The 21,721-nt window shown below is 50.3% G+C and overlaps 1 long non-coding RNA gene and 3 other non-coding genes across 5 annotated transcripts; 1 reads left to right on the top strand and 3 right to left on the bottom strand.

Moving 5' to 3' along the window:
* Positions 1-46: 46 nt before the first annotated feature.
* LOC127041001 (uncharacterized) lies at positions 47-8,767 on the bottom strand. Of its 2 annotated transcripts, none has more exons than XR_007771579.1 (3): positions 8,442-8,767; positions 6,546-6,648; positions 47-130 (listed from the first exon to the last, which is right to left on the bottom strand). It is a non-coding gene; the product is annotated as an uncharacterized LOC127041001 (long non-coding RNA). The 2 variants fall into 2 exon arrangements; XR_007771580.1 differs by having other exon boundaries at positions 6,546-6,628.
* On the bottom strand, positions 1,344-1,415 carry TRNAC-GCA (transfer RNA cysteine (anticodon GCA)). The gene has a single exon. It is a non-coding gene; the product is annotated as a tRNA-Cys (tRNA).
* On the top strand, positions 8,625-8,706 carry TRNAS-GCU (transfer RNA serine (anticodon GCU)). Its single transcript has one exon. It is a non-coding gene; the product is annotated as a tRNA-Ser (tRNA).
* Positions 8,768-17,998: 9,231 nt separating the features above from the next.
* Positions 17,999-18,071, bottom strand: TRNAV-GAC (transfer RNA valine (anticodon GAC)). The gene has a single exon. It is a non-coding gene; the product is annotated as a tRNA-Val (tRNA).
* Between the last annotated feature and the right edge of the window lie 3,650 nt (positions 18,072-21,721).

Below are 21,721 nucleotides of genomic sequence, written 5' to 3'. Positions count from 1 at the left end.
GGTACATCCATTATCTTTTTTTTTCCTTACTGCACATCAGACCCAGGACTTTCACCTAGCAGTTCTTGGGGCTGTGGGACAGAACTGAGCTTCACTGGCAGCAGAGGGAGAACGGTTGGGACTGAGCTGTCTGGGGAATATTTTAATCCTTATTTAATTTTCAGAGGATTAAATCAATACAGCTTCCACTTCTCCGTCTTTCCCAAGGAAATAACGTTTCTGTGTGAAGTACCCAAACCTTTTAACAATAAGAAGTGAAATGAAATGGCCACATGATGGCAACAGAATCTAAGAAATTTGTTAGTCTCTAGGGTGCCACACATACTCCTGTTCTTTTTGAGGAAACAGACTAACACAACTGCTCTTCTGAAACCTGAGAAGCCATGTTCTTGTTCAATGAGCATTGAAGCTGAAAAGGGAGATGTTTTCTCTTTGACTTCTAGGCCCCCACCTCTAATCCACTAGACACCCCTTTCCTCCTACAGCTAGGAATAGAACCCCACAGTCATGCTAATAGCAGCCTCTGGCCCGATAAAAGAGAAGCTCTGAGACCCTTGTGCTGTCCCATCACTTCCTTGCCTGAACTGCCCTTGAAACCCAATGGGGTTTCCTTGGGCAGTTTTGACTCACTCCCAGAAAGGGTGCAATTTTAGGAGCAGGTTCCAAATAGTGCAATTAACCAGCCAGAAGGGGCAGGAGATACCAGTGTAGGAGCCATTGAAATAACTCTGCACTTACTTAGATGCAGACATAACAAGCTTTATGGTTGGTAAACTTACAGAGACTCTGCTCCTGCTCATGAACTAGCAGCCCATGACCTGTAAACAGCTGCCATTTGAATGCATCTGAAAGTTACAAGGAACAATGATCTGTGTTACAGGAAGGTTAACATTTCTTAGAGCCCCAGTTGATACTGTGTGTGCAAAGAGAGGTTTGAATGTGTAACAGGGAGTTTGGTAACTCTTGGTTATTTTATTTTTGTAACAGGCTCCTGTCCATCTCCAATAGAGTTTTAAGTCCCAGTGGCAACTTATTTACCAAATGTAATAGAAACTAGTCCATTCCTCCCAAGTGGATGTGGTTCTTGTTCTTTTGCACATTGTAGCCCATGGAGGCCAAAGACCTGCAAATATGTCTTCATGTGCCTTTGTTTAATTGATGAAAACAAACCTAGACACTTAGAGGATTGGAACTGATTTCAGCAGAGGGACATGTTTGCTAGGTTTTTATTCATTTGCACAGGAAAGTATTGAGTGTGTCTATTCATTTCAGGGACCCCTATTTAGTGGAGCTTCTGGACATACTGGAAACGGAATCACTTTTATTGAAAGAACAGGTTTGTAAGGCAGCACTTGGATTTGAACCAAGGACCACTTGATTTGCAGTCAAACACTCTACCACTGAGCTATACCCCCATGACATTTACAAAGGCAAGTCAGTGATCTTAAGGATTTTGAAGTACTGGCTCCGCCTCAGAGAGCTCCTTTTCTATTCCCAGACCACAGAGGTTTTAAAAATGGGGTTTGATTAAACTTTATATATACATGTAGACATCACAGCTTGCACATACACCAGCATAGCTTCCCCCAGTGACATAACTACCACCTCTCGGGGAGATGGATTAACTGCACGGACGGAACAGCTCTCTCCTCTCCACTTAGAGGATCTTCATTATTTATAAATAGGTGGGAAATAACCTCCTCAATGGACAGGAACCAATTTATCAAATATTGCTGTGTCTGCATTCAATATGGGGAACTGGTCAGATTGGGCTAGGTTAGTAGGAGCATTGCAAGCAGATGGAGGGAAGTGATTATTCCCTTCTATTCAGCACTGGTGAGGCCACATCTGAAGCATTGTGTCCCGTTTTCGAGCCTTCCCCCCCCAATACAGAAACAAATTGGAGAAAGTCTAAGGGAAGGGCAACAAAAATGATTAGGGGACAGAGGACTTACAAGAAGAGGCTGAGGGCAGGGCCGCCCAGAGGGGGGACAGGTGGGGCAATTTGCCCCAGGCCCTGCAGGGGCCCCCATGAGCATATAGTATTGCAACTTTTTTTTATGCAAGGGGCCCTGAAATTATTTTGCCCCAGGCCCCCTGAATCCGGTGGGCGGCCCTGCCCAGACCATGGTGCTGTCCCCCCACTCCACCCCCTTCACTCATTCTCCTCCCTCTGAGGCCCCACCTGTGCTCTGCCCTCACTCCCATTTGGCCACTTCCCACCCCTGCTCTTCCTCTTTGGCTGAGGCCTGCTGGTCCACCTTTTGCTCACTCCTCTCCTCCCCCAAGGCCTGCTCGCACCTCTCCACCCTCTACCCCAAGGTCTGCCTGCTGCCCACACCTCTCTGCCCCCTCCCCTGAGACTCACCCTGCTCATTGCCCACACCTCTCTGCCCCCTCCCCTGAGACTCACCCTGCTCATTGCCCACACCTCTCTGAGCCCTCCTCCGAGACCTGTCCTGCCCACACCTCTGTGCCCTCTCCCCTGAGACTCACCCTGCTCATTGCTCACACCTCTCTGCCTCCTCCCCTGAGACTCACCCTGCTCACCACTCACACCTCTCTGCCCCCTCCCCTGGGACCCCCCTGCCCACACCTCTCTGCCCCCTCCCCTGAGACCCACCCTGCCCGTCGCTCACACCTCTCTGCCCCCTCCCCTAAGACTAGCCCTGCCCACCACTTGCACCTCTCTGACCCTCCCCTGAGACCTGCCCTGCCCACTGCTTGTACCTCTCTGACCCCTCCCCTGAGACCGGCCCTGCCCACCACCCACATCTCTCTGCCTGCTCCCCTGGCCTGACCTGCCCACCGCCCACATCTCTGCCTCTCCCCTGAGACCCACCCTGTCCACCTCTTTCTTTGGTCATCTGTTGTTATTCCTTGAAACAACAAGGATGGAATAAAAAGCTGAGTTTCTCCAGGGTGAGGAAAGAAAGGAGCCACCAACCCCCTGGCAAAGCCCTAGGGATATGGCGGGAAGGGGACTGTCTGAATGAGCAAGGCAGGAAATGGACAAGCTACAGCAATGTCATTAACCACGAACACACTCTCCTCATGCCCCAGCCAGAAGGGAAAGGAGCAGGAATTCTTGCTGTTCAGCCATGGACACACTTACACAACGGCACAGCAGTGTGTGCATTGTGGAAGCTGGTCTGAGGAAACAATTGGAATTGATCACTCAGTGAGAACAGAACTAGAGGGCAGTGAGAGCCCCATGTCAAGCAAGTAGTTGTGGCTGAGTGGTTAAGGTGATAGGCTAGACATCCATTGGGGTCTCCCTGTGCAGGTTCAAATCCTGCCAATTAGGGAGGAAGCTGTGGTTCTTCTGTCTTGATGGAGCTGAGTCTTGTCTCATTCTTAAGCTATGTTTAGATGGAAGAGTAACATGGCTTTAGTTAAAGTGTTTTAATTGAACAGCTGTTGCATGTCCACCCTATGCCCTGTGTCACCAGAGCACATCCATGCTAGCATCTCTTGGATGGCCACAGAGAGCAGTGCATTGTGGTAGCTATCCCACTGTGCAACTGGCTGCAGGGTGCTTTGGGAAGGGTTTGCAATGCCTCACGGGTTGGTACAGCATCACATGATACAGTTTTCAGTTCCATGGGCATCCTACTAGATTGCCAGCTGCTTTTCCACTGCAATGTGCGTGGTGGGGTAGAGAGCATGTGTGTGTGGGGAGGAGAGACAGTGTGTGCATTGCAGAAGAGTGAGTGTGTCGGCACACTGTCTCTAAGTTCAGACAGCTGCTGGAAGCAACCAATCCTGAGGCAGGGGACAGCCTCGACATCAGCCCCCCTTCTCTCACTGGCTCAGCTCAGCACAGCACAGCACTCTCTGTCACACACACACACGTACACGTACACACTGCTGCCTGCTTAGCTCTGTGTCAGGGGTGCTGGAACAGGGGGGTTAGAGGGCCATGGCCCCACCACTCTTTATTGGTTAGGACAAATGATGGAGGGGGGAAGGGTGCAGTCTTGGGGAAGAGGCGTTCTGTGGGTGTGGCCTCGAGGGGAGAGGAGCTGTGAGTGGAGGTCCTTAGAGAAGGCGTGTCATGGGGGTGCCACAGTTAGGATAACAGTGCCCCCCCCACTGTAAGGAAGCTTCTGCCGCCCCTGCTCTGTGTTCGCAGAGCGGGAGAGAGCAGCATCCACGGCAGTGATTTGCTCCCCGGGGCTCCGGCAGGGGGGCTTGGGAGGTGATTTAAAGGGCCCAGGGTCCAACTGCACCAGGGAGCCCTGGGCCCTTTAAATCAACAGCCTGGGGAAGACGGGCCGGGCTGGCACAGCATACTGGCTCTTGCCAGTACGTCATACTGTAACATACCGGCTTACTTTCACCTCCGGAAGGTCCTCACGTGGATCAATAACTGGTTAAAAGATAGGAAACAAAGGATAGGACTAGATGGTCAGTTTTCAGGATGGAAACAGGTATCTTGTGGTGTCTGTACTGGGACCAGGACTAGTCAACATATTAATAAATGATCTGCTGAACAGTGAGGTGACAAAATTTGCAGATGATCCAAAACTACTGGCTTGCTTCCTAGAACGAACGCTCCTTGAGTGAGGTGATCCACAGGGAGTAGCTCAAACCTCCAAAGTGCCTGGCCAGGGGCAGGACATTAGCACAGCAAGGGAGGGGTGTGGCAGTGACATCACAAAAGCCTTTTGCAGGACCTCAGACTATTGGTCAAAAGTGGTGGGGAGGTGATGACCTCACAGAGAGATGCTGACATCAGCCAGGCAGGAGAGGGGTGAGGGGCCAGGGAAACCTCAGAGACCCCTGTGGCTTTGCTTCAGCAAGTCTCCTTCTCCAGGTCTCTCTTTGAGGACTGAGAGAGTATTCGGGGTTCACGTACGTGAGCGCCAGGAGGAATCTCTTTCAAGTTTTCTCCTTCCCTTTGCCTGATTTTACTAGAAAACAGCCATTCCTGTTTAGAAGGTAAGAGCCACCTCGAGGTTTGAAACCTGTTCAGTCTGATCAGTCTGGTGACAGCTGAATGCTAGGCATGGAAAACATGAGGTTAAGGAGGCAGAATTTTATTCCACACCTGAGATTTTGTCCCTTAGAATCACTGGGGACATTAGGGTTTGTCCTTTTTGTTTCACTTTTTCCTCCATCCATCCCTTCCTCCTTTCTCTTTGTCTCTTGCTTTTGTCCTTTCACCTGTTCCCCTCCCAACACCAAGAGTAAAGTGTGTGTGTGTGTGTGTGTGTGTCTGTGTGTGTGTGTGTGTGTTGCGGGGGAGTGCTCTGTAGCTCCCACTCTGGGAGGTCCACCCAAAAATGTGCGGCTGAGATAATGCTCAGGCAGTGATCCCCACCGGTGACCTGGGCCATACTTTGGGCTCTCTGGTGAGAACCCTCAGCCTCCCATCCTGAGTCTCTACCCTGATTGGTTGAGCAGGGGGTTATTGACAAGAAGGAGACTCAGGTCCTTGTTCTTCTCTTTTAAGACCAAGTAAATAAGTCGTAACCAGTCATATGTTTGAAGAATTTTGCTGCTTCTCTGCATTAATGGTCTCTGAGCAGTTCGTGATTCTCTCTAACATTGCAGTTCTCCTCAGATACTTGCTGAATAATTACTGTGCACTGTTGTTGGACTTGAGCTCATGTGAGAGCACTTTACTCAGGTCATTCCATGTATGAAATTCAAGATCTGATGGTTAGTTTCAAAATCAGGGCTCTTGAGTCCTTTTCCCTACTCTGCCACTGACTGGCTGTGAGACCTAAGACAAGTCAATTCTCCTTTCTCAGCCTTAGCTTCTCCCTCTTTCAAGTAGGGATAATAATGATTCGGTCTTACCTACCTCAACACACACACTGTCTCTGCTCGCACACAAACAGTCTCTGCAGTTGAAAGGCAGCTGGCAATCTAGTAGGATGCCCGTGGAACAATGGGGTAGAGAAACCTGCATCACTGAAAGTACAGCCATGAAGACAAGACACACCAGCCTTTCCTAGCTGGCAAAAATCAAACCTCCACAGAAAGAGCCCTATGGTGTCATACCCCAGCTCCCTAAGCCCTCAGCCACAACCACTTAAGACAGGGGCCTTTCTACACTCTGGTTCTGTTCTCACTGAAGAGTCATTTCCAATTGTTTGCTCAGACCAGATTCCCCAGCACACTCACTGCTGTGCAGCTCTGTACGTGTGGCCATGGCTGAACAGCAAGAATTCCTGCCCATTTCCCTACTGGCTGGATCATGGTTAGAGTGTGTTTGTGGTTAATGATGTCACTGTAGATTGTTCGTTTCCTGCCTTGGGAATTCAGACAGTCCCTTTCCCAACATATCTCCAGCACATCAGTCCCTGGCTGGGTCTCCTAGGTAGTGGAAAACATCCCTTGTTTGGTGCTGCCAAGGGGAACGTGCAGAGCTGAGATGTCCCTCGGCTTGGATCAAAGGGGGATGTTAGATGGAATTTATCACACAACGCTCCCTGCTCCCCAGAGCCCCACGGGGAGAATCCAGAGAAGGGGGAGTCATTTCTCCCGTGCACTCCCAGAAGAACTGCTAGGACTCCTTCCTGCCAGCTACTCACCCCTGGATTCATCCTCAGCTCCTGGGATCTTTCTGCTCCAAAGGCTCCAGAGGCCTGGGGTGGGGAGGGCGTCACTGCACAGTCTGAAACACAAGGGAGGTTTCTGGAATTGAAGGAAGGGGCAGAAAATGGAGAGGAAAGAAACAGAGAGAAAACGCCTCATCTCTCTCCCCTCCCCCTCCCCCTCCCAGCAAGAAATGTTCTCAAGGATCAGCGTTAGGGGAACTGGTGCCCTGGGCAAAACTTGTACTTTAGCACTTCCCCATCGCCCCTGGATGATCCCTCTCCCCCTTTCCCCGCAGCTCCTGCACTCCCAACCCTTGCACCTCCTTAACCCCATCTCCTACCCCCTCCTGCGCCCTAACCCCTACACTGTATCCACTTTGCCCTTAAGTCCCACACTCCCTTCCTGTGCTACCAGGCACTGCCCCCTGCTGCATCCCCTACACCCCTAACCCCTGCACCCCCTCCTGCACCCACGTGGGGACAGTGACCTATGTGCATGGAGCAACTCGCGTTGCTGCCCGCACCTCCCTGGAAGGCTGCTCCTCCGGGCACCCTTAGGACCTGCGGGGGTGGGGTGCGGGGGCAAGAAGCGACATCATCCCTGCTCCCTGCATCCAGGTCGCTTTCCTCAGTCAGGCTGCATAAGGGGAGGGCAGAGAGCAGCAGCTTCTGATGCTTCCCTCACAGCTGAGCCCAGGTGGGGAAAGTGACCAGGATGCATGGAGCACATAGTGTTGCTCCTCTCTCCCCCCAACCTCCTATGGGGCCACGGAGGAGCACTGGGGCAGGGGAGAGCAGTGAGCACCTTTGCACTGGCACATAGTGCCCTTTGACCCCCTGGAGCCCTGGGCGGCTGCTGGGGGACCCCACCCCTAAGGCCAGCCAGGCTCCCCAGCACAAACAGCAGAGAACACAGAGAGACTGGCCACACACTGAGCAGCGGTAGCCTGGGCAGCACATAATGGAGACTCGGGGGGGCTCAGCCTCCCCAAACCTTGTGTCACCAAGGGGCAGTGGAGCCCATGACTAGGGGCCCTGGAGAAATTAGGTCCCCCTGGAAAAGTCTCCCCCATGTCAGCCCCAGGGCTGGAGGAGCTCTCACTCCGTGCTATGGCCCGGGGGCTGCAGCAGGGGCACAGAGCTTCTCTGGTCTTGGGGCCACAGCAGGGCAGGGGTAAAGGAGTGACAGGGTGGGGCTAGTGGGGGAAGGGGTGGAACAGAGGTGACATAGTGGATGGGGCTGTGGGTGGAAGGAGTCGCAGGGGGCAGAGCCACAGACAGAAGTGAGGGGGCCTAGTTCCAGTGCTGGGGGCCCTGCAATTGTTCTCCCTTTCCCTGGGCTTTGGCATCACTAGCCCTTGCTTAACGTGTAGGGTTCAGTGGTCTCCAAAATGTGGGGCATGACTGCTAGGGGAACAAAGAGGAAGATTCATAGGGGCACCTCAGGGGCTGAGCCAGCCCCCATGGAGGGAGCACCAGTCAGCCCAACTCTGTCCCAGCTCTTTTCCAACCCCACCCTCAGCCTGGGCCCCTGACTGCCAGCTCGGCCTCGACCCACTTGCCCCTGTCTGCAACCCTTTCTTCAGCAAGCAACACCCCACTCCCAGCCCCAGTTTTCACCTGTGGCTCAGAGGGCCCACAGCCATGGATAGGAGGGCATAATGTGAAATGTTTGGGGACCACTGCTTTAGGGTGACGTTCTGAATCACTTCTATGCAGTCCAATAAATGCTATTCCTCACCCATCAGGACCGACTAAGTATGTTCTGCTGCCCTTCACTCATGCAGGAAGGATAATAACATTTCATACCACTCAGTGCTAAAGTGATTTGTAACCCGCCACCAGCTAAAAATGGTCATTTTGGGGAAGCGGCCCCATGATGCTGCATACCTAGGCAGAGTAGGTGTGTCTATGCAAACATGGTCTGTTCCTGAAGCCTTTCCCACAGCTGGTCAGTAGGTGTGAGGGGGGAGCTCATTCAGCCCCTGCTTCCGCTTAGTATTTAAGAACACCTTAGTGTCCCTGTCTCTGCTGGCCTTAGATTTCTCATCCTGTCCATTTCCTGACACCTCAGATGAGGTGGCCGAGTGGTTAAGGCGATGGACTGCTAATCCATTGTGCTTTGCACGCATGGGTTCGAATCCCATCCTCATCGGATGCATTTAGTCTTCACTCTTCCTTTGTAGACAACCATCTCCCCCTTTGGTACAAGGACAGATCAAACAATGTTGCTTCTTGCAAAGAAAACCCTGCTCAGAAACTCCCTTGCTTTAAATAAAATGTCTAAGTCTCAGATTTCTAAAAAAAAAATCTCTAGTCCTGTATGTCTTAGTTTTATCTCAAAAGGAAACAGCCTCATAATCTCCCCCAAACACCCTGAGATCTCCCCAAATTATTAAAATACCCCAGTTCTCAGCAAAGCCATGACAGTGACCCAAAGCTAGAGTGTCTAGGCTAAGCTGTTCTGAAGGAGGCAACTCAAACATTTTCTCCCTGCTTCCCTTGGCAAGGTCTGACTGCGAAAACAAAATTCCCCAAACTGAAAATTTTCGGCTGAAAAACCAGTACTAGCTATTTGGGGACCTTGGTTTGAATGTATTATTATTATTCTCTTCTGATTTATGAATCAGTTTTGTCATCCAGGTGTGTTTCCAGCTGTTGATTTGTGGGGGAGAGATGCCAAGTCATGATGTCTCTTCCCCCCTTTCATAGTTTCTTCCAACTTTCTAGAAAGCTCCTTTGCTATTGTAAGCAGAGTCAGGATAAGCTCTACCCTGACATCTGGTGGAAAGAATGTGAGAGAGTGTATTTGCATAGGCACGCCCACCCTATCCCAGACTGCCAAGCTGTGGGACTGGTTGGTGACAAATTGCTCACCCTCAGTTGGGTGGTACTGGCTAGACATGGGACATGGGTTCCAAAACCCAGAGAACTGAGAGAGGCTGGGGATAGATATTTGTGCTTGGTGGTGCAGGCTCCTTGTGGAGCCAGAAGCACCAGTTCCACCCCCTCCTCTCTCCACTGTGGAATGTCAGAGTTGTTTTTTTATTCCCTTAAGAATTTAATTATAGGTTACTGAGCTGAAATCACTTTGGGCTAATGGTGGACTAGCAGTGGGGCTCCCCTACTATGAGCTGGAATCACTAAGAGCTGAAAATCACTAAAGAGCTAAAATCACTGAGCTGAGAGCACTGAGAACTGTGCTAACTAGTGGGGAGCCCAAAGCTATACTGGGGAACAGAGCTGCTGGCGGAGTGGAGCAGTTTGTGGGGACGGCTGGAGTGGATCACGGGACAGCTGGTGGCAGCGGAGCGACTGGCAGAGCGGAGTAGCTGTGAGCGGCCCGCAGAGCTGAGCAGTTTGCAGGGACAACTGGAGCAGCTCACAGGACAGCTGGTGGAGCAGAGCAGCTGGCGGAGCGGAGCAGTTTCTGAGAACGGCTGGAGGAGCAGAGTGGAGCGGCTGGTAAAGCGGAGCAGTTCGTGGAGAAGGCGGGAGCAGAATCCACGGAGAGGCAGAGCAGTTGGCCCTGGATCACGTAAGGTGCCCCTTTCTACCAGGCTGTGGGGGGAGACCTGCAGATAGACTCTCGAACTTTGGGCTGCACTGACCCAGGACAGAGACTTTTGGGACTGTGGGTGATTTGGGGGTTGCTGGACTCAAGAGCCCAGGAAAGAGGACACAGCCCAATTTCCTGGGGTGGGTCTTTGCTCACGGTTTGGTCTATGAACTCTAGTAGAGGTGTTTTTCCCAATTTAGTGTTTGTTGTTTATCTCATGTATTAAATCTTTTCTGCTACACCGAGACTCTGTGCTTGCGAGAGGGGAAGCATTGCCTCTTTGAGGCGCCTAGGGGTGTGTGTAAGATTTTCCCAGGTCACTGGGTGGGGGCTCGAGCTGGTTTGGCATTGGGTTATTGAAACGGAACCTCTGGATACTGAACCCGGCCCTTGTTGCTGCCAACTTAGAGGGGCAGAAGGGTTACACTATGATGTGAGTCAAGCAATGTCCATTGTTGCTGTGTTATCTCGGCGAAGTCTGCATTGTACACGGTTCCTGGGATAGTCCTTGGGACTGTAGCCACCTTTAATAGGCCAGCAGTGAGTCTGGCTCCTCCCTTGTCGCACCTGATAGGCTGGTGGGGGGCATTTCCCAACTTCATAACATATTTCTGTAATGCACACAGAGCAAACTTCATAACTTCCCAAACCAATGTGAGCACATAGAATGCAAGAAGACATTAAGGTTCAACACATGAACAGTTCAAGATTTTTAAAATGATACCTCACCAGGCAGACTTTGTTCAAAACGTATCATCACTATATGAGAGTGGTGAATATGGGGCTTGCAGGGTGCTGCTTTAAGCACAGCGTGCCACACCTGGGCTTCCATTGCAATGGGAACGTACCCTTAGAATCCATCTCTCCCAGGATAAAGATGGCAGCATGGCTGGCCTGGGTCATCTGACTTGGGCTCATGTAGCTAGAACTGAGAGGCTAAAAACTGTGGTGCAGATATTTGTGTTCACACTGAAGCCTGGGTTCAGAAACCCTCACCCCTTGTGGGGTCTCAGAGGTTGGCTTTGAGTCCATATGTCTGCACTGTAATTTTATAGTCTTGCAGTCCAAGTCCCATAACCGTGAGTCAGCTGACCTGGGCTTTGAGACAGGTGACCTGGGTGTTTTAATCATAGTGTAGACATAACATTAGGGCAGGTCTAGGAGCCCAGAAGGTTGGGAGGGAGTTTAGCAAGTGGAAATGGTAAAACCGCAGGGAAGTATTACCCTGGACTCATGGCAGTTCTCCATTGGTCTGTCTGCTTTTCAGGCAGGGATAATAACTGCCAGTGGTGCCCTGTTGAGTGGCTTTTGGGGCACTTGCTCTTGGCTGTTGTCAGAAGGACCTTTGGTCTAGCCCAGTGTGGTTTTTCTTATGGTTTAAATTACACACACAGGCACTGATAACAGAGTTACTGAACGTTTGGGAGTTAGGAGCTGGTAAGTCAGCGGTCCAGTCCCCTCATGGATGATCTCCTCCCTCTGGGACAGGGGCAGGTCTGAGCTCTCACACCAAATGCTCATTGTGGCTGCCAGAATCTGTCGCCAGCTCATTTAGTTTATGCCGAAGGTTGAGTCCTGCTTTGTGCCCAGTGTCTGAGAATGAAAATTCTAAACCACCCTATGAAATAATGAATGCAGCAGGATGTGCTATTGTCCCTGCCCCAAAGCAGGCAGACCAATGGAGAAATGCCACTGAGTCCAGGGTAGCACTTCATTGCGGTTTTACCTTTTTTGCTTGCTAAACTCCCTCCCAACTTTGAGGGGGCCCAGAGCCCAGTATTGAGCCTGAGCTGAGACATCTACACTGCAAATTTACCACCCCACGGCCAAAGCCTCGGGAGCCTGAGCTGGAATGGGGCAGCCCTGGGTGTTTCATTGCAGCGTGGACATAGCGTAGTATTATGTCTGCACTGTCATAAACACACCCAAGTCACTATTCTCAAACCCTGGGTCAGTTGATTCAGGCTTGTGGGGCTTGTGCTGCTGGGTTATAAAATTATAGTGTAGACACTTGGGTTTGAACCCAGCCTCCGAGATCCCACAAAGGGTGAGAGTCTCCTAACCTGGGCTCCAGTCTGAGCCTAAATGTCTGCACTGCACTTTATAGCCTCACAACCTGAGCCCCAGGAGTCCAAGTCAGATGATCCAGGCCAGCCGGGCCACACTGCTTTTATTACGTTATAGATGCCCTCTCAGTGTATGTCTACATTGCAATGTAAGCCCAGGGTTAGCAGAAGTCATGTGAGCAGCCCCAACGCATAAACATAAACCAAGAGGAAAAGACCCACCCCCCAAATAAGCTGGGCAGTGTCCTTCTCCCTACGGTTCATAAGTCCAGCAACCACAAGTCCTTTAACATGAGCCATCCCCTCTCTGCACCCCACTCACAGCTGTTGTCCTTAGTCAGTGCAAGCCCAGAGGTGCTTCTGTAGAGTTCACCTGCCATCCTGGGTGGAAAAGGGGGAAAATAAGAAGGCACTATTCTCACTAACTTGTCTGCGGACTCACTCATCCCTCCACAGCCAACCTTTCCTAACACTGATCTAACCCCTAAATTTTAGTATTAGGACCCATGCGCCAGCCAATTTGGCTTTCAAACCCCTGTCCCCTGCCTAGCAAGTGCTATTGAACTGAGCGTGAGTCCCTCAGTCGGGGTCTGCCGAGCACAGTTGTGCTGCCCTCAATTTACACAAGGATAACAACGCTTTATTTCTCCTACCCCAATAACAAGGAGACTGGGAATCCAACACCAGGCAAAAGTGATCATGTCAGCAAGCAACCCAGCATATTTCCAATATACTGTAAAATCCACATGCAGACTCATACACAAAACCTTGCAAGAAAATCTTCCTGAGGGAGTCTGAAGCACTTGCTGCTGGAGGGAAGGAGGGAGCTGTGGGTTGGGATTGAGAGGCACTGGGAATAGGAGGGGGCTGTGGGTTGGGATTGAGGAGCAGCGTGAGGAGGAGGGGCCTGTGGGTTGGGATTGAGGGGGCTGTGAGTAGGGACAGAGGAGAAGGGTGAAGAGGAGTAGGCTCTGGTTCGGAGTGAGAAGCAGTGTGGATAGAAGGGACTGAAGTTTGGGACTGAGGGGCACTGGGAAAAGAGGGGATATGGGTTTAGACTGAAGAGCATCGTCATTTGGGGATCCAGCAGGAAAGGGGAAAGCAGCAGGTGATTCTAATTCCTAGGGATATTCTATGTGTTTGTATGTGTGTGTGTGTGTGCAGGGAAGGAACATGCTATATGCCCAGAGGCCTTTATTCCTCCAGGCTTCAAGGACAGAGGGGCTGTCAGGAAGTTGCCCCTTCAAACACACACAGAAAAAGGCCCTTCTGAGGAAAGAGAAAATCCTGACAAGAGAAAGTTATGTCAAAGAGGACTCCAGAAAGACAGTTTAAGATCTTGCGGAGTAGTTTATCACTTGACCAGGGACTTGAACCCTGGACCATCCAATTAAAAGTCTGATGCTCTGCCAACTGAGCTTGCCAGACTCACAAAGTAAAATAGCAACTTGGTGTGGAGGAGAACTAGTCAAGAAAACAAGAGCAGGAAACAGTAGGGAAAACCTGCTGCTCTCTCTGGCCTGGTCAACACTACAAGTTTATATCTAATTTAGCAGCATAAAATCGCATTAACCCTGCACCCGTTCACACAACGAAGCCCTTTATATCAATATAAAGGGCTCTTAATACCGATATCTGTACCAACGAGGGGAGTAGTGCTGAAATCGGTATTTGCCATGTCGAATTAGGGTTAGTTTGGCTGCAATTCTGCGGCTTTGGCCCCCTTTGAGCACTGCTTGCAGAGGCAATAAAGTCAGTGTTGTTTCAAATTCCTGCATTCTTTATTACTTCATCACATAAACAGGGGGATCACTGCCACAGTAGCCCAGGAAGGGTGGGGGACGAGGGAAGCAATGGGTGAGGTTATTGCAGGGGAACCCCCTGGAATGGCATGCAGCTCATCATTTCTGCGGGATGCCTGGGGCTCTCACTCAGAGTGGCTGTGTGACTCTCTTGTTCTTTAGTAGGCTTGCCTGATAGTCTAGACAGGACTGACTCTCCCTTTAGACAAAACTCAAAGAAGGGAATGACCTGGGGAGTCATTCCCATTTTTGTCCATGCGTCCCTGGCCAGCCTCACCGAGGCCGGCCAGGAGCATCCATGACAGCAGCAGACGGTTCAGTATAACTGGTAACTGTCATTGTCAACTTGCAAAGCAGCAGACGGGACGGTATGGCTGGTAACCATCTGTCATGGTATAATCCCCACTCTGAACCTTAGCGTCCAAAAGATGGGGTACCAGCAGGAATTCCTCTAAGCTTAATTACCAGCTTAGAACCTGTAGCGCTGCCACCAACCAGGAATTCCAGTGCCTGGTACACTCTGGTCCCCACAAAACCTTGCCCGGGGACCCCCAAGACCCAGACCCTCTGGATCTTAACACAAGGAAAGTAAACCCTTTCTCTCACCGTTGCCTCTCCCAGCCTTCCCCTCCCTGGGTTACCCTGGAAGATCACTGTGATACAAACTCCTTGAATCACAAAACAGAGAGGACAATTCACCTTCCTCCCTCCTTCTCTTTCCCCCTCCCAGACTCTTCCTGAGAGAAAGTAATCCTGGCACAGAGAGAAATCAGCCTCTCTCTCCCTCTTCCCTCCTTTCTCCCCACCAATTCCCTGGTGAAGCCAGACCCAGTCCCCTGGGGTCTCAACAGAATACAAAACAATCAGGTTCTTAAACAAGAAAAGCTTTTAATTAAAGAAAGAAAAAACAGTAAAAATTATCTTTGTAAATTTAAAAAAATGAAATAGGTGCAGGGTCTTTCAGCTATAGACACTGGGAGCACCCTCCCAGCCTAAGTAAACAAGTACAAATTAAAACCTTTTCAGCAAAATACCAATTTGAACTCCTTCCAACCAAATACACATTTGCAAATAAAGAAAACAAACATAAGCCTAACTCGCTTTATCTATCTAGTACTCACTACTTGGAATCTATAAGAACCGGTATCAGGGAGATTGGAGAGAAACCTGGTTGCACGTCTGGTCCCTCTGAGCCCCCAGAGTGAACAACAACCAAAACTAACAGCACAGCACAAAAACTTCCCTCCCTCAAGATTTGAAAGTATCCTGTCCTCTGATTGGTCCTCTGGTCAGGTGACAGCCAGGCTCATTGTTCTTGTTAACCCTTTCCAGGCAAAAGAGATATGAAGCACTTCTGTGCTATTAACTCTTACTTATCTGTTTATGACACCATCTTTGCTAACTTGAAAAGGCAAGGGGACGCTGCTGTGTAGTGCTGCAGTACCGCGTCTGTCAGCACCATCCAGTAGTCATACAGTGATGGTGAAAAAAGGCTGAACGGGCTCCATGGTTGTCGTGCTATGGCGTCTGCCCAGGTAATCCAGGGAAAAGGGCACGAAATGATGGTCTGCCATTGCTTTCACGGAGGAAGGACTGAGTGACGACATGTACCCAGAATCACCCACGACACTGTTTTTGCCCCATCAGGCATTGGGACCTCAACCCAGATTTCCAATGGGTGGGAGAGACTGCAGAAACTATGGGATAGCTATGGGATAGCTACCCACAATGCAATGCTCCGGAAATTGACACTAGCCTCGGTATATGGACGCACACCGCCGAACTAATGTGCTTAGTGGGGCCGCGTGCACTCGACTTTATACAATCTGTTTCCAAAAACTGGTTTCTGTAAAATCAGAATAATCCCCTAGTGTAGACATACCTTGTGATTAACATCTTTGGTGGCTAATTGAACGGCTGATGGTTGAAACCCAAGTGAAGATGGAGGTGGTTTTTTTTAGTGATGAGAATCCAGTTCATTTTAATGGGCAGAAAATCTCCTCAATGCTTGTCTAGCCTCATTGGGCAACCATAAGTAACACTGCCACCAGATGCATTGGTGGTATAGTGGTGCGTATAGCTGCCTTCCTAATAGTCAACTGGGGTTTGATTCCCAGCCAGTGCAGTGATTTGGTGTTTTCTCTGCTGGGAATTAGTTTAATTTCAGTCCTATTGTATCAGTTTAGCAATGGAATGAGAGAATCAATGTTCTGAAGGTCATTCAACACACAATGGAGGAAGAAAGGGGTGGGACTATACAATGAGCAGGTGGAGTTATCCTGGTATTACAATGTTTGGTTTATTTTTTTTAAAAAACTTCCTTTACTTCCCTCTCCCTTTTAGACTCAGAGCCTTTAAGGTCAGAAAGGACCAATGTGATCATCTAGTACGACCTGCTGCACCTTACAGGCCAAAAGACCCCTCTCCCCTCCTGTAATAGACCCAGTAGGGGAGGCAGCTCTGTGCACTGCCCCTACCCCAGGCAGCACATGGACGACCTCTGCCCCCTTCCCCTAATGGGTGTGCAGACATGTGCCAGCAGCACTAAGGTGGCTCCCTGCCCACTCTGCCTCCGTCCCTCTGTGTCACTCTAAGAAATGGCCGCCATGTCCCAGCATCCCCTGGGTTGGGGGGAGTGTCTCCATTCACTACCCCTGCCTCGAGTACCAACTCCACAGCTCCCATTTGCCAGGAACTGCAGCCAATGGGAGCTCTTGGGGCAGCGCTTGCAGGCAGCAGCACACAGAGACCCCCTGGCACGGCCCACCTAGGACCTGCTCCCCAGGGTTGTGTGTACCAGTCACTTTGGGAGCTGCAGTGCCCGGGGTAAGCGCGACCCCTCCTGCACCCCAGCCCACTCCCCCAGCACAGAGCCTGCATCCCACACCCAAATTTCCTCCCAGAGCTTTGCTTGTTTTCCTTTCACCCAGAACCATCCTTCTCCTGGGATGCAAGTAGCCATCCCTGGGAAGCCAAGAGGTAGGCTCAGGATTCTGCCTCCCAGCAGCCAACCACACCTCCCCAGGCTTTTCAGGCTTTGCGGAAAAAATGGGCTTAGCTTCTGCCCTGCCTTCCTCAGCTAGACTTTCCTCTTTTGCCCCATTCCTGCCTCACTCCCTCCTTTGGCAAGTCACACAAAGGAAGCCAGCAGGAAGAGCCAGCCGCCATAGACCAACGTCCAAGGGCAGAGGAGACCAAGCAACAAGGCTTCAAAAGGTGACTGGCCAAGGTCCTCTAGCTTTCACCTGCTGATGCTAAGGCTTTATCCCAGCTCATTTCACCACCCTCTGTCCCGCAAGGGTTGAGCTTATTGCAGCTGTTACCCAAAATTGGGCCAGCTAGTAAGCGTAGGGAGGACGAATGACCCACCAGAGTTTGGCAGAAAGCAGCGGGTTTATTATACTGACAGCTAAGTTCAAAAGAAGAAGCGGGGGTGTCACACTCACGCTTGCATACTCATGCTCCCAGGACAGGCACAGCACTGGAGATGTCAGGATTCTGCAAGCTAAGTGTCCCACAGTGCAGCTATGGACGGTGCGATGTAGGTAAGTCTTCCTGAGGCACAATGAAATACAATGCAGAGAACCACTGGCCATGCGGTCCAGGCAAAGGGCATTCACTGGAGATACAAGCTTGTGAGTGACTCCTGAGCACATGGCCCCTTCTCCTTTTAAGGACCTGCACCTAATGGCCTGCGACTAGAGATGACTTGGCTGCATCTGGTTGGTCACGCTTCACTTTGGGCAGTGTCCATGCTCTGGGTGTGTGAGTGCTGCCTAATTAGAGTCCCAGACACCTTGTCTACCTGGAAGCTCTTCTGCTCTTCAACCAGCCCATTCATCCCACAAGCATTCCAGGAGGGGGACAGGGAAAGCCACTTCACAGGTATTCAGAGAGGGAGAGGAGAGAGGGAAATATAACACACCTATTGAGCATACAGGTTATACATTGCATAGAAATCACTGCTGCTCCTACAACAGCAGGGACAGGCCAGTAGGAGCTGGGGAAAGGAAGCCATCATGTTTCTGCCTGGTTTTAAACCAGGGACCTTTTGCATGTCAAGCAAACATGATAACCACTACACTACAGAAACTCTGTTGCAGTGCTCTGCCCCTCCCTTCATAAGAATATAAGAATGGCCATACTGGGTCAGACCAAAGGTCCATCCAACCCCATATCCTATCTGCCAACAGTGGCCAATACCAGGTGCCCTAGAGGGACTGAACCTAACAGGTAATGATCAAGTGACCTCTCTCCTACCATCCATCTCCACCTTCTGACAAACAGAGGCTAGGGATACCATTCCTTACCCATCCTGGCTAATAGCCATTCATGGACTTAACCTCCATTAATTTATCTGCAAAAAGAACAAGGAGTAATTGTGGCACCTTAGAGACTAACAAATGTATTTGAGCATAAGATTTCATGGGCTAAAACCCACTTCATCGGATGCATGCAGTGGAAAATACAGCAGGAAGATATAGCTATAGATACACACACACACACAGAGAACATGAAAAAATGAGTGTTGCCATACACACTATAACAAGAGTGAACAGTTAAGGTGAGCTATTATCAGCAGGAGAAAAAAACCTTCTGCAGTGATAATCAGGATGGCCTATTTCCAACAGTTGACAGGAAGATGTGAGTAACAGTAGGGGGACAAATAAACATGGGGAAATAGTTTTACTTTGTGTAATAACCCATCCACTCCCAGGCTTTATTCAAGCCTAATTTAATGGTGTCCAGTTTGCAAATTAATTCCAGTTCAGCAGTTTCTCATGGGAGTCTGTTGTTGAAGGGTTTTTGTTGTAATATTGCGACTTTTAGGTCTGTAATGAAGTGACCCGGAAGATTGAAGTGTTCTCAGACTGATTTTTAAATGTTATAATTCTTGATGTCTGATTTGTGTCCTTTTATGCTTTTATGTAGGGACTGTCTGGTTTGGCCAATGTACATGGCAGAGAGGCATTGCTGGCACATGATGGCATATATCCCATTGGTAGATATGCAGGTGAATGAACCTCTGATAGTGTGGCTGATGTGATTAGGTCCTATGATGGTGTCCCCTGAATAGATATGTGGACAGAGTTGGCAACGGGTTTTGTTGCAAGGTTAGGTTCCTGGGTTAGTGTTTATGTTGTTTGGTTGCTGGTAAGTATTTGCTTGAGGTTAGGGGGCTGTCTGTAAGCAAAGACTGGCCTTTCTCCCAAGATCTGTGACAGTGGGGGATCATCCTTCACGATAGATTGTTGATCCTTGATGATGCACTGGAGAGGTTTTAGTTGGGGGGCTGAAGGTGACAGCTAGTGAGGTTGTATTACTTTCTTCATTGGACTTGTCCTGTAGTAGGTGACTTCTGGGTAGTCTTCTGGCTCTGTCAATCTGTTTCTTCACTTCAGCAGGTGGGTAGTGTACGTGTAAGAATGCTTGATAGAGATCTTGTAGGTGTTTGTCTCTGTCTGAGGGGTTGGAGCAAATGTGGTTGTATCTTAGAGCTTGGCTGTAGACAATGGATTGTGTGATGTGGTCTGGGTGAAAGCTGGAGGCACATAGGTAAGTATAGCGGTCAGTATGTTTCCAGTATAGGATGGTATATATGTGACCATTGCTTATTAGCACAGTTGTGTCCAGGAAGTGGATCTCTTGTGTGGACTGGTCCAGGCTGACATTGTAGGTGGGATGGAAATTGTTGAAATCATGGTGGAATTCCTCAAGGGTTTTCTTTTCCATGAGTCCAGAAGATGAAGATGTCATCAGTGTAGGGCAAGTAGAGGGGGGGCATTAGGGGATGAGAGCTGAGGAAGCGTTGTTCTAAGTCAGCCATAAAAATGTTGGCAAGCTATGTGGCAATGCGAGTACCCATAGCAGTGCCGCGGACTTGAAGGTATACATTGTCCCCAAATGTGAAATAGTTGCGGGTGAGGACAAAGTCACAAAGTTCAGCCACCAGGTTTGCCGTGACATTATCGGGGATACTGTTCCTGACAGCTTGTAGTCCATCCTTGTGTGGAATGTTGGTGTAGAGGGCTTCTACCTCCATACTGGCCAGGATGGTGTTTTCTGGAAGATCACCAATGGATTGTAGTTTCCTCAGGAAGTCAGTGGCATCTCGAAGATAGCTGGGAGTGCTGGTAGCATAGGGCCTGAGGAGGAAGTTTACACAGCCAGACTATCCTGCTGTCAGGGTGCCGTTGCCTGAAATGATGGGGCATCCAGGTTTATGAATCTTGGCTAGCAGACAGAATAACCCTGCTGCTTTTTTAGCCTGCTGCTTCTCTGTCTGGGATGTTTTTGTCAGCCCTGGCACACAAAAATGGCATCACTGTGAGCGCCCACGAAGGCAGGATGAATTTTGGCTGCCTTGCTCAGCTTGACTTGCTTCCTCACCCCATTCCTGCCTTAGATCCTGGCTCACCTTGTGGCTGAAGATGGTCCATTGTCTCAAGCGGTGCCAGAGCCTGACACAGTGCCCCTGGGCAGCCTTTGCTCTGCACATGCCGACCATGCACATTTGCAAATACTTTAAAGTGCCTGTCAGTAAGTTCTGGGGACAGTTGCTCACCTTCAGAGGAAGATCCCTAAAATTGGCCTGTCTCACCCAGTAGTACATTGACCTCTGTTCAGATTGAGCCAAAGAGGGCGGTGGGGCTAGCTGCTGTGGCCGCAGCTGCTGTGAGGGCAGCCACTGTTGCGGATGAAGCCATCCTGCAAGAACGTTCCACCAAGCCACTCACTGAAAATCGTGTAGGGTGTAAGGTGAGAGTAGAACACTAGGGGGGGGACCTCCCCCTTCCCTCATCATTGGCCATCCCATACCCGGTGCTGCACCCAGTGGGGTAAAAATAATACAACCATATCGGAAGAGTCAGTTGCATTCTTTGTGGTTGCCCCACCATTTCCCTTGGGCCTGACCTGCCTTCCAGCTCAGACACCACTGAGAGAGCCGTACAAGGCTTCAAAGCCCACCAAACCCAACCCCCCTTCTAATATGGCAGAAAAGCCACATGTCTCCTGACTAGGCAGGGATGTCCTATTGCCCCACAGGAAGTGGAAGGCCCTCGTGTTCGGTCTCAGCAGCACTCGTGGAGCAGGGGGAAACACATGGCGGAGGAAATTCCCCACAGCCAAAAGATAGGTCTTGAGCATCACAACTTTGTAGGCTAATGACAAGGTCCACTTATGCCATTGGCTGAGCCTTTCCTCACAGGCCAGCAACCGCTTCTCCCAGTTCGCGTACCCCACCTCGTCCCCAGCCAAACACTAGAAGGCCCAGCTCATCAGCCTGCCCACTCTTGCAGCCCTCCTCTTCTGCCCTGACTGATAGGGAGGAGTATTGAGCCTCCCTCCCTTAGGCCCTTCAGCATTCCTGGGGACACCAACACTGCACAAGTGACTTTGGGCCAGTAGGTCAACCAATAGGGCTGCCTCCTAGGCCAGGCTGCAGCCCAGCTTCAGGACTCAGAGGAAATGCAGCTCGCATCCCTACCTACAGGACTCCAGGCACAGCCAGACTTCTGGATCAAACATCCCCTCTTGTGCTCAAGTCACAACAGCTGGCGGGCAAAAGACAGACATTCATGGCCTTTGAGAAAGCAAGACAGAGCCTTGGAAGACCCAGTAGGGTTAGGTGCCACAGGAATTGCTCTCAGATCCCACTGAGACTTCAACTCATATTGCAGGATTCAAAGTCCTGACTGCTGGCCCTTACACCATGGGACCAATAAGGAACACCCAGACCTC

This window comes from Gopherus flavomarginatus (genome assembly GCF_025201925.1).
Source record: "Gopherus flavomarginatus isolate rGopFla2 chromosome 13 unlocalized genomic scaffold, rGopFla2.mat.asm SUPER_13_unloc_1, whole genome shotgun sequence".
NCBI classification, from domain to species: Eukaryota; Metazoa; Chordata; order Testudines; family Testudinidae; genus Gopherus; species Gopherus flavomarginatus.
This window is presented reverse-complemented; position numbering and strand designations above follow the sequence as displayed.